At 43.2% G+C, this 13,366-nt stretch overlaps 1 pseudogene; it reads left to right on the forward strand.

Annotated features, from left to right (window-relative positions):
• Positions 1–7,926, forward strand: part of LOC101359816 (putative monooxygenase p33MONOX pseudogene) — a 23,306-nt pseudogene extending 15,380 nt beyond the window's left edge.
• The last annotated feature ends 5,440 nt before the right edge of the window (positions 7,927–13,366 follow it).

The following is a 13,366-nucleotide window of genomic DNA, read 5'->3' on the forward strand; positions in this document are numbered from 1 at the left end:
GAATGTTTTCAGCCTCTCTCCATTAAGAATGATGTTGGCCGTTGGTTTTGCATAGATGCCCTTTATTATGTTGAGAAATTTCCCTTCTATACCTATTTTACTGAGAGTTGAAAAGTAGTTTTTGTCGTATTTATTGCAGTGGATGATCAAGAGGACAGAGGCAGTGTGGAATAAGGGAAAAAGCACTGTACCAGGAGTCAGGGCTTTTTTCCTAGATGTGTGGATTGGGTAGTCATTATGTGAAATGTCCCTTGTGAAATGAAAAGGAGGCAGTAAAATATAGCATAGTGATTTTTAAAACTCTTTTCTAATACCGTGGTAAGTTCTATTGAAATGCACTGTTGGGGGAAAGTTCACCACACCTATGAGATTATTTGCTCAAGATCTTCACTTTCTTCTGAAAACTGTTCCTTCCTTCCCCATTCTGTGGTTCAGCAGGAGGAACCATATTATATGATTACCCAGCCCTCTGACAAGTGAGACCCTTCTCAGAAATTCTTGGACTGAGCACCAAGAAACAGAGTTGAGTCTTTCTCTAGTTAATACACCTGAAGCTATAAAGTAAAGCTTAGGAACTGTCAGCAGGTAGGTTTCCTGTAATGGAACAGGCCAGGCTACAGAGAGACAGATTGATAAAGGAGCAGATAAGCGGAGGGGAGCAAGAGAGGCAAGACAGAGTCCCAATCTCATTACTGTTCTCTGTTCTTTGAGGAACCTCAAGATCTTTATAATAAATTCCTCTTTTTTCTTAGCTACTATGCTGGGTTATGCTATCACATATGCTGTAAATTTGGTTTCCCAGATTCCCTTCAGCACACATTTCTGGGTTAGATTTGACCAAAGAGGAACTTGCATGCGATTTGGAAGGTAGAAATGGAGCTAAGGCTATTATTCTCAGGTCGCCATGGTCAGATAGACAGTCACAGAGGTGCCAGTGGGTCCCAACTTATTCTTGCTTCCTTCATCTTCCCGACTACCAGCTCTGCTCACCAAAAGCAGCCAAGTCCTCCACCCCTACCTCTGCCCCCAACCTGCAGACCCACAGAGGTGGTCGCTACACAGAGGGAACGTCTTCCCATAGACCTCTCCATTGGCTTCCCTTTCACAACACCACTGAGGCAGCTGTGTCTACCTGGCTTCTCAGATTTCTCTGAGAGGTCTGACTTCCCCATTCATGCTATTGCTTGTAGAGGACTAGTTAGTAACTCTTTGTCAAATCCTCTAACCTTCACTTCCTTAGCTTCTCCACATTTGTGTAAGGTCTAATTCCTATAATAAATCTCTTATTCCCATAATACTCTAGTAGCTCTGCTTCATTGAATCCTGATGCTGCAGCTAGTTTGTGTTTCTGTCACTCACATTGAAGCCCTAAACAATAGCAGTAATTTTTTTCTAGATGTTTTACATTGTTTTAAACAAAAGAACACAAAATAAAATGAAAAGTATCAAGGCAACATGTTTTGAAAAAAAATGCATAACGTTTTTGAAGCAGAAAAATTAAAGATTTCCTCACATTATTCTTTTTTATATGAAAAGAACAGATTGCCTGGTAACTCCTGGAGATTTTATTAAGCTGCCTGATATGTCCTGAACCTTTTGAGCCAAGTCAAAGAAGATAGTTGTGGCTTTTGCCTCTCCCAACAGATAGGCAATAACACTTTGAGGAAGGTGTATTAGGAAGACACCGGGGCCTGGGAGAAAGAGGAACATGAAATTAGTGACATTGACTTCTACTGGATTAGTCAGGGTTCAATCAGAGAAGCAGAAACACTAAGATACACGCACACACACACACACACACACACACACACACATACAGATTTGTTACAGAGGTTTTTAAATTATGCAGTTGTGGGAGCTGGTTAAACAGATTTGTAAGGCTGTTGTCTTTGCATTTGATACTGGAACTTGAAGTCTAATCTCTCTAAGGCTTTGTATACCTTCCTCTATAGTATCCCAAGAAAGGTCTTCAGGCAAAGGGAGACTAACCACCTCAAGCACACTTGGAAGGGCTGCTTCTCCTGGCAAAGAAGGCTCAGTGGAATTTAGGTGTTCCAGGTCCCCAGCTTCACTGGAATATGCCCATATGTCTCCATTCCAATTTTCCAAGGATCTAGTGGTCTGGGCTAAGGAGCCCTAGTGGCACAATGGTTAAGGGCTCGGCTGCTAACTTAAAGGTTGGCAGTTCAAATCCACTAGTTGCTCTGCTAGAGAAAAGACCTGGTGATCTTTTCCTGTAAAGAGTTCACCCTAGGAAACCCTATGGGGCAGTTCTACTCTATTCTATAGGGTTGCTATGAGTTGGAATCAACTCAATTGCACACAACAACAGTGGTCTGGGGCATGTTGATATAATCCTTCCAAGGTGAAGGACAAGTTGTTTCATCCAGTCTGTATTAGTTTTCTATTGATGAGTAACAAATTACCGGAAACTTACTGGCTTAAAACAACTCAAATTTATTATCTTACAGTTTCTGTAGGTCAGATGTCCAAGCATAGCATGGCTGAATTCTTTGCTCAGGTATTCACTGGGCTAAAATCAGGTGTCAGCTAGGGCTGAAGTTCTCATCTGGGCTTGGGGCCTTCATCCAAGATCATTGGTTGTTGTCAGAATTTACTTCCTTGCAGCTCTGGGACTGGGTCCCTGTTTTCATTCTAGCTGGGGGCTGGGGGCTGCTTTCAGCTCCTAGTGGCTGCCTGAATGCAGTTCCTTGCCATGTGGCACCCCCTAGGCAGTTCGCATGGATGTGTGCTTTCTTCCAAGCTACCTGGAGCACATCTCTCTGACTTCTTGTTCTGTGACTAGCTGGAGAAACTCTCTGCTTTTAAAGAGCTCATACGTTTTAGTCAGGCCTACCCAAATAATCTTCCTATCTTAAGGTCAACTGGTTTGGGACCTTAACTGTATCTTTAGAATCCCTTCACAGTAGTACCTATATTAGTGTTTGATTTAATAACTGGGAGAAGGTTTGTGCACATTAGGGATCAGGAATCTTGGGTTGCCATCTTTGAATTCTGCTTACCACATGGCCCCTCCTATTCCTATTCCTACACGATCGATTGTTGGGAATTCAGTTTATATTGTAACTCGGTGACAGGATTAGACTTTATGTTTGGTTTTTAGAAATCTCAATAGCAAGCTAGTCAGTCAAAGGAGCTTACAGTTCCCTTATGCACATACCGTTTCTAAAATCAGGTTTACTTATTGCCAAGCCTTGCTTAGATCCTTACTTGCTGCTTTCCATACCAGCTGCCCCTCCCTCCAGCCTATTTGACCCCTACCAACAGTTCCAGTCTGGTGTTTCTATGTGGGGAAGGAATTCTCCGGCCCCAAAGGACAAAGAACTCTTCTTGGACCGGGCAGCTTGTTGTAGCAGAATCCCCTTTGCTGGAGCTGCCCTGGCTGCCTGTGTCTCTAGGTGGGGAGAGGAGATTCAGACCTTGCAAGGAAAGAAAATGCTCCCCCTAGTCAATTATTGTCAGAGGGGCTCCCAATTGATTACCCTTGCAGATGCCACCAGGTTCTCCTGGTGTTTTTGGCAAAGCTTATATCCAGAGGAGGAATGAGCCTCCCTAGGCTGCCTTCTCTTGCTAGGTTGGGGGTTGGGAGACATTGGGCTTAGGTCACCTTCTGCTGATCAATGGGGTGTTATAGTTGTAAGATGTCCTGCTGTTGTCTTATTTCTTCAGGCTTGGAGTCCCTAACCAGTTTGCCTTCCTCTTTATACTTTTCAGAGTCCTCCTTTGGTTGTGTCTTGTGATATTTCCAGGGTTTATAGTTGCACTTAGTGGACAGCAGCAGGGAAAATTGAGTCTATATTATACTTCTGGGACTATGGTTTTAAACTTAAATCACATGAATGTATATTACTTTGTCATTCTTTTGATGCACACCAAGACATTCGCTTTGAGTATGAATATGCTGGATGAATATGCATAGAACTTCTTGGATATATCACACTCACAATAAATTTATCTGCAATTGCTAAAGGTGCTTAGTTCTTGTGTCTCAATTGGTTCTGAATATGGATGAGGAAGAAAAACATTATTTATTAGACCCCTAAACCTCCAGTAGTTGTGATCTGTGCTATGTGACATTATCACTCTTTTTGGCCATAAGTCACTGGACAAGGGTGGGTACCTGACGGATGATAGGCTGGCCAGTGGCCTGTGAGGTCACTTGGTACAAAAGCTCTGCCTAAACAGGGTGTATTTGTTAGGGTTCTTTGGTTGTAGGCATCAGAAGGAGTCAGAGGCCAATAGCACAACAAGAAATCTATTGGACGGATCTATGAGTAGCTCATAACAGGCTGTAAGAAAGATATGATATAGGGCTCCTTTGGGGACCTAGGAGCCCTGGTAGTGCAGTGGTTAAAGCTTGACTGTTAACCAAAATGTCGGCAGTTCGAATCCATGGGCTGCTCCTTAGAAACCCTCTGGGGTAGTTCTACTCTGTCCTGTTGGGTTGCTATGAGTCGGGATTGACTTGATGGCAGTGAGTTTCTTTTTGGGTGGATTTGGGTACCTAGAATAGGAAGAATGACCAGTCTTCTTAGCGAGTCATCATAAGCATAAATGAACACCACTGTTTTAGGTCTTTGTGTCTCTCTTCTCAAGATCATATTCCTGGAAGCAAGGACCTGATTGTCTCTTCTTGGTTCCTACCCTTTTCCAGAGGGGGGCAGGGCACTCTCATTGACAGTTGCACCAGGACTGTCAACAATGGGGGAGGGCTAGTTTCTCAAGTCAAAATATGAAGCTCTTTCTAGAATAACCCATTGCTATTGAGTCAATTCCGACTCATAGCAACCCTATAGGGCAGAGTAGAACTGCCCCACAGGGTTTTCAAGGAGCGGCTGGTGGATTCAAACTGCTGACCTTTTGGTTAGCAGTCAAGCTCTTAACTGCTATGCCACCAGGGCTTCTTTCTAGATAGAATAAAAGGGTATGTATGTTGACCCTGCCTATCATCTGTCAGTTTGTCATACTGTGGTGGCTCGGGTGTTGCTGTGATGCTGGAAGCTGTGCCACTGGTATTTCAAATACCAGCAGGGTCACCCATGGTGAACAGGTTTCAGTGGAGCTTCCAGACTAAGACAGACTAGGAAGAAGGACCCGGAAGTCTACTTCTGAAAAAACTGACCAATGAAAACCTTATGAATAGCAACAGAACATTGTCTAATATAGTGCTGGAAGATGAGTTCCTTAGGTTGGAATAGATCCTTCCCCATATATCCATATAGCCTTCCCTAGTCAAAATATGACTGGGGAAGAGTTGCCTCCTCAAAACAGAGTCAACTTTAATGACATTCAACCATTTCAAGAAGTAGCATATAACCAAGAACTGATGGTATTGAAGGAAGAAGTCCAAGCTGCACTGAAGGGAATGGCAAAAAACAAGGCTCCAGGAATTGATGGAATACCAACTGAGATGTTTCAACAAGTGGATGCAGTGCTGGAGGTGCTCACTCGTCTATGTCAAGAAATTTGGAAGACAGCTATCTGGCCAACTGACTGGAAGAGAAACATATTTTTGCATAGATAAACCCATTGCCGTCAAGTCGATTCCAACTCACAGTGACCCTATAGGACAGAGTAGAACTGCCCCATACGGTTTCCAAGGCTGTAATCTCTACAGAAGCAGACATCTTTCTCCCATGGAGCTGCTGGTGGGTTTGAACCGCCAGCCTTTCAGTTAGCAGCCAAGCGCTTAACCACTGCACCACCAGGGCTCCTTTTACGTATAGATAGGCAACTCAAATTTCTATATGGAACCATTCTTTTTTTTTCCAAACCCACATGTGAGAAGGCTGCATATGTAGGCTTTCCCCAAAACATAAATAAGTGAGCTGACTAGGGATGGTGTAAGGGGAAATCCTATCACTTGAAACCCTACCACATGCGCCAGAGGTCAAGCAGGAAACAGGACTGTTCAGGGAAGGCCCAGGGCAAGGCTGTTTGCCACTCTCCCCATATGGCAGCCCTTGTCGAGGTCCTCTCAGAGTGCCCACACTCATAAGGGTATGCAGCTAGAGCAACTTCTGAAAGTTTTTTAAAGTAAATGCAAATCAACTGGTAGAAGATGTCAAGGACAGGAGGGAGAGGCAGAGACAGAAAGCAGGGACACGCCTAGAGTGGCCAAGAAAGGACAAACTTGAATAAGGCAACTTTTAATGTTGTGTCAGCTGTTGGCGCAGGCGGGACGTGTTGTAATCAGATGCTAGTAAAATTAGGTATATAAAACTTCTTTGGGAGCCAGTGCTTGCGGGTCGTGTTTCCAGTGCTTGCCTTGTTGTCCCCATTGGCTTAGCGCCTTCTACGCCGTGGTTTGAGTCTGACTGTGTCATAGCGTCTGGGGGACACCTCCCTGGAGCCTCTTTAGCACCTGGATCCCAGTCTTTTGATGGCTTGGAGACACCAGAAGTGCCTGCTCTAGAGCCTGGTGGGCCTCTATGCATGATGTCCCTGCCTATCAGGTGAACCAATGGGGATTCAGCTACGAGAATGCTCTTAAAGGCCCTTTGCCCATGACTACTCTTCTGACAGACATGGGCAGCATTCCCCAGAGCACAAGTATGAGCACCTCGCCAAGGCAGTGGAAGGAGAGGCCAGTGTATCCTCCCCTGCAGTGACCCTTTCATTGGCCACTGACAGTATGGACAAGGTCCCAGTGGTGAAGGCTAGAGCCACCCAAGTCCTCATGAATTCTCTGATCAAAACCAGACCAGGAGAGCATTCAGTGTTTTGAGCAACAGGCAGGACTGAAATATGATGGCTACATCCCAGAAGAGCCTTACCACCAAGGGGACCAAGTACCTTAGAGTGAAAGAAATGTTCCACAAACTGAAGCTACAGAGTAGAAAGAGAACAAGAGATGAGGAGTAGCCCACATCAGCCCTATCCACCCCAAGCAACACCTGCCCACTCTCTCCTTAAGCAGAACCCCAGAGGCTGGGTCACTTCTGGTTCTTACACAGCTTTGTTTCCATTTGTTGTTGTTGTTAGCCCCTGACTCATGGTGTCCCCATGCACAAAAGAACGAATGCTGCCTGGTCCTACGCCATCCCCATGATAGGTTGCACATCAGACTGTTGTGATCCACAGGATTTTCATTGGCTGATTTCAGTAGTAGATCACTAGACCTTTCTTCCTAGTCTGTCTTAGTCTGGAAGCTCCACTGATAACTGTTCAGCATCATATCAACATGCAAGTTTCCACTGACAGATGGGTGGTTGCTGCTCATGAGGTGCATTGGTCGGAAACCTAACCTATAGAGTAGATCTGTGCTCCATAAGGTTTTCAATGGCTGACTTTCTGGAAGTAGATTGCCAGGCCTTTCCTCTGAAGTGCCTTTGGATGGACTCAAACCTCCGACCATTTGGGTAGCAGCTGAACGTGCTAACCATTTGCACCACTCCAACATGAGCTTCATACCTTTATACACATACGTGACTTACTAAGGAAAGGAAATAGGGAAACTGCTTATTTCTCCCATGTGTACATGTTCAGTCATGGTCTTGAATGCTGTCTCAAATACCTGCCTTTTTTTTTAATTGGAATATTATCTTGTCTACATAAGGAGCTGGCCTTTCCATAAAGAGACCCTGGAGTCTAGAATTATCAGAACAATTAATTTTTTTGCATCTTCCGTTATGCTTGTATCTCTTACTTGTACTACTTTCTCAAAAACTTTTTTGGCAGCAAGTTATAGAAATCAAATTCCATTTCCTTAAAGAAAAAAAAAAAAGAGATTTTGACAATATAGGTGGAAAGTTTGCAAGTTCAGCTAACTTCAGATATGGCTGGACCCAGGTTCCAATGATTTTACTAGGACTCTGTTTCTCTCATCTTAGCTCTCATCTCATCCTTTAATCTTTAACCCTTAGTCCTTAATTTCTAACCCTTAGCCCCTACTATGAACATTAATTGTAGCAGTAAGAAATGCTTCCTATTATTTCCCAGGAAAAATTCCATGGATAGTGATTGGCTTGAGCCACATGCTTCTTCCTGAACCACTCCATCGTAGAAGGGGATTGGGCCAGGTCTGGACAATTTGCCCATTTCTTTGGCTGGGGTGTAGGGGTGGGGTGTTGCGTGTGGGTGGATGGGACAGGGTCAGCCCCACCTCTACTGTGTAAAATGAGATCTCTATAGGAAAGACAAAGGTTGCTACGGGATGAAGGAGGAAGGTTGACGATGGGCAGGCAGAAATAACAGATGCCCACTACAGTCAGCAATCTTGGTCTTAGGAGCTGGGCAAGGTCAGGGCTGGGGAGGGTGGAGAAGAGATAATGCCTCACCCAAAGATTTAAGTTACTTTTGTCTAGCAAGTGGGAAAATATACACAATTCTAGATCGTTCAGCAAATCTTCTTAGGGTATACTTTTAGAGAAATGATAATACCCTAAGAGAGTTATTTTCTTCATCTTCTTACAGTTTCTAGTCCATGGTGCCATTTCCCCCATTACTCTGGTTCAGTAAAGGAGCTGTTTTTATTCTTTCTCCCTGACCACCCAGTGACATAGATTTGACAGCTCCTTCTTTGTAATGGGGAACCCTGGTGGTGCAGTGGTTAAGAGCTTGGTTGCTAAACATAAAGGTCAGTAGTTCGAATCCACCAGCCACTCTTTAGAAACTCTATGGGGAAGTTCTACTCTGTCCTGTAGGGTTGCTATGAGTCAGAATCGACTCGATGGCAATGGGTTTGGTTTTTTTTATTTTTTTCCTTCTTTGTAATGTGATCTACACCTTCCTGTCAGTTATTTTCAGTCAAGTCTTTATTACCATAGGTGTGGACTCTCAGGAGCCCTGATGGTACAGTGGTTAAGAACTATGGCTGCTAACCAAAAGGTCAACAGTTCTAATCTACCAGCCACTCCTTGGAAACCCTACGGGGCAGTTCTACTCTGTCCTATAGGGTCACTATGAGTTGGAATTGACCCAATGGCAATGAGTTTTTTTTTTTTTTTTTATGGACTGTTAGGAAGTCTACTAGCCAGTCTCTGCTTCAAGCCATCCTGTCTGCACTGCCAGATGAATCTGATACAATCTTATTTTGATCATGTCAATTTTCTTCTTTTTAACAATCTTCATTTGCTCCACATCACTATTTGGGTGAACTCCATATTTGTTACCTAGCAGTCCCAGGGTATCTTAGTTACCAAGTGCTGCCATAACAAAAATACCACCAAGTGGGTGGCTTTAAAGAACAGAAATTTATGATCTCAAAGTTCTGGAGTCTAAAAGACCAAGGCAGGGTCTTGGCTGTGTTGATTCCTTCTGTGGGCCTCTTTCCTAGTTTCCGGTGGCTGCCACAGTCCTTGGTGTTGCTGTGCTTACAGATGGGTCCTCACAGGCGTCTGTCTTCCCCGTTTGTCTTTGTGTCCATTCTGCTCTTCTTATAACTCAGAAGTGATTAGGTTTAGGACTTACCCTACTCTGGTATGACCTCATTAATATAACAAAAGAAAACCCCTATTTCCAAACAGGATCAGAGCAGGGGCTAGGACTTCAATACATACTTTGGGGCACAATTCAGTCCGCAACACCAGGCCTCCACAATATGGTCTTGTCCCTACAGGAATCCTGCCCTCAAGTCCGTGTGTCAGTTTACAACCAGGGTACCCGTACACTGTCCTGCTTCTGCACCGTGCTCATGCACCCTTCTCACCCAGAACTCTCTTCCCTCGTCTCACAGTTTAACCTAATCTACCAAGACTCTTCCGCATCTGTCTTAGTCATCTAGTCCTGCTATAACAGAAATACCACAAGTGGATAGCTTTTAACAAAGAGAAATTTATTCTCTCACAGTCTAGTAGTCTACAAGTCCAAATTTAAGACATCAGCTCCACGGGAAGGCTTTCTCTCTCCATCGGCTCTGGAGGAAGGTCCTTGTGATGCATTAGTCGTCCCTTGGTCTGGGAGCATCTCTGCACAGGAACCTCAGGTCCAAAGGACATGCTCTGCTCCCAGCACTGCTCTCTGGGTGGTATGAGGTTCCCACGTGTCTCTGCTTGCTTCTCTCTTTTATATCTCAAAAGAGATTGCCTTAAGACACTATCCAGTCTTGTATACCTCATCAGTATAACTGCTGCTAATCCATCTTATTAGATCATAGTGATTGAATTTACAACACATAAGGAAATTACATCAGATTACAAAATGGTACACAGTTATACAATACTGGGAATCATGACCCAGCCAAGTTGACAGAAATTTTCGGGGGACACAATTCAATCCATGACACCGTCCATCCTTCTCTCTCTTCGACTCCTGCAGGACTTCTCTAAGCTACCTATTATACGCTTCTGTCTACTCTGCTGTGTTTCTAGTTATCTTTTTCATATATAAATGTTATGTGTTCTGAACTCACTTTAAAGCCCCTCAAGATAAAGAGTCATGTCTTAACCTTCTTTGTATGCTCTGTGGGATTCAGGGAAGCAGGATGTTGAAGGATGAAGAGTGGAGGACTTGGAGCCAGATGACATTTTCCATATAGAATCACTATGAGTAAGAATCTATTCAACAGCAACGGGTTTGGTTTGTTTTTGGTGGCCTTGGATGACCTCTCTGAGAATCAATTTCTACTTTTGCAATATAAAGATAATAATCCCTATCATACAGGGAGGCTGAAAGGATTAGACAAGATACATGTAAAGAGACTCTCAGTGGCTGGCACGTGACAGGAGCATGATGACTGGCAACCAGAGGCAGCGCACGATAAGCGAAAGAAGACCCCCTACTGTCCATCTCTGTGCCCAACGGCAGTGGCATGCTCCCTGAACCTTTCATCTGACGATAGGGATTCAATTGAACATTTATTTTAGTTTGAGTTTCCTCAGAAGCAGATTCTGAGACAAGAATTTAAGTATAAAAATTTGTTTCATAGGTGATTCCAAGAAGTACAGCTAGGGGAGTGGGAAGGTCAGATAGGGAAGGGAAGGAAGCAAGTGTAGGGGGCATTGATGAGCAGATTACCACTGTGGGCAACTGGGCATCAAATCCACTGGGAACCTCTGGAAGACTTTGTAGAACATGTCCAGAGTTGCTCTCTAGAGACACAGGAAACTGGTGCTTTTATCCACTGTTATAGGTTGAATTGTGTCCCCCCAAAGATATGTTGAAGTCCTAAGTCTGGTAGCAGTGAACATGACCTTGTTTTGGAAATAGGGTCTTTGAAGACGTTATCAGTTAACATGAGGTCATACTGTGGTAGGGTAGGCCCTAACCCAATCTAACCGATGTCCTGATAAAAAAAAGGGGAAGAGACACAGAAGACACACAGAGAACACCACATGACCAATGAGGTAGAGATTGGAGTGATGTCCTATTAAGGAATCCTGGAGCTACCAGAAGCTGGAAGAGGCCAGAAAGGATCTTCCCCTAGAGGCTGATGGACACTTTGATTTTGGACTTCTAGCTTCCAGAACTGTGAGACAATAAATTTCTTTTGTTTTAAGCCACCCAGTTTGTAATACTTTTTTAAGGCAGCCCTAAGACACTAACATATCTGCCATATTCCATCCATTATAGAGGGCTGCTCCCAGAAGCAGTAACTCTCCTGCACTCTGGCCTGCACTTCCCTATGTTAGAGTTCCTGCAGCCAGAGAAAACTCAGGGTAATTCAGAGAAATTCAGGGTAGGCTTGCCAGATTTAGCAAATAAAAATATAGGAACCCCGGTTAATTTGAATTTCAGATAAACAACGAATAATTTTTAGAGTATGTTTCAAATTCTAAAAATTAATCGTTTATCTGAAATTCAAATTTAGCTGAGCTATCCATATTTTATCTGGTAACCCTAATTCAGGGGCTTGCCCAGAGGATAAGAGAGAAGCACAGTGTCTGCAATTATTGAGAACCTACCATGTGCTAGGAATGGGGTTTATTGTGGGAGTACAAAAATAATGAGTAAGTCTCAGACTCTGTTTTGCTTACTTCTCAGAGTTGTAATTAGGCTTATATGAGGGATATGTATAGAACTGCTTTGAAAATTTAGAAAATGCTATACAAAGAAATGATACAGGTTTACTCATCTTTATTTCCTAAAACTCCCAGAATAGTATGGGGTACATAGTAGTTGCTCAACAAATATTTGCTAAATCAAACTGAATTATTATTTTAGGCAATCAATAAATATTTCTTTATTCATTGATTAATGTTATGAGGTTTAAGCAGGGCTATTGTAACATCAGGAGCCCTGGTGGTGCATTGGCTAAGTGCTTAGTTGCTAACTGAAAGGTCAGTGGTTCAAATTTACCAGCCACTCTGTGAGAGAAAGATGTGGCAATCTGCTCTTGTAAAGATTACAGCCTTGGAAACTCTATTGGGAGGTTCTACTCTGTTTTTCGGAGCCCTGGTGGCGCAGTAGTTAAGAGCTTACAGTTGCTAAGCCAAAGGTTGGCAGTTCATATCCACCAGTCGCTCCTTGGAAACACTATGGGGTAGTTCTCCTCTGTCCTATAGGGTCATGATGAGTCAGAATTGACTTGACAGCAATGAGTTTGCTTTGGTTTTTGGTACTCTGTCCTATAAGGTCACTGTGAGCCAGAATCAACTTGACGGCAACAGATTTGGTTTTTGGTTTTTGCCTCACATCAGACCATTAATATTAAAGTGAATATATCGCATGTTAATCAAGAAGAATTTTTTTTCCCTGAGCATTTTTTGACAGAATTAAAGAAAGATTTTTTATAATTTGGCTTTCAAAAAGATTTGGCTATGAGTAACTCATCTAATTTACAACCAGCCTTAATTTCTTTTAAAAAATTATTCATTTTGTTGCTGTTGTTGAGAATATACACAGCAAAACATAGACCTATCCAACAGTTTCTACATGCACAGTTCAGTGACGTTGATTGCATTCTTCGAGTTGTGTAACCATTCTCACCCTTCTTTTCTGAGTTTTTCCTCTCCCATCAACATAAATTCACTGCCCTCTAAGCTTCCTATCTAATCTTTCCAGTTGCTGTTGTCGCTTTGATCACATAAAGAGTTCTCAAAAGAGCACAATGCTCAAGGTAGACATTTTTTACTAGTTAAGCTAAACTATTGTTTGATTTTAAGAAGACTTCAGGGGATATTTCTGGTTTAAGGTTTAAAGATTATCTCAGGGCAATAGTTTCAGGGATTCATCCAGCCTCCATGGCTCCAGAAAGTCTGGAGTGCATGAGAGTTTGAAATTCTGTTTTGCATTTTCCCCACTGTACTCAGGATTCTTCTATAGAATCTTTGCTGAAAGTGTTCAGTAATGGTAGCTGGGTATCATCCAGTTCTTCTGGTCTCATGGCAAAGGAGGCAGTTGTTCATGGCAGCAATTAGCCATATCTTCCATTTCTTCCTCCTATTTCTGACCCTCCTTCTTCCTC

Source organism: Trichechus manatus, unplaced genomic scaffold, assembly GCF_000243295.1.
Source record: "Trichechus manatus latirostris isolate Lorelei unplaced genomic scaffold, TriManLat1.0 scaffold00059, whole genome shotgun sequence".
NCBI classification, from domain to species: Eukaryota; Metazoa; Chordata; class Mammalia; order Sirenia; family Trichechidae; genus Trichechus; species Trichechus manatus.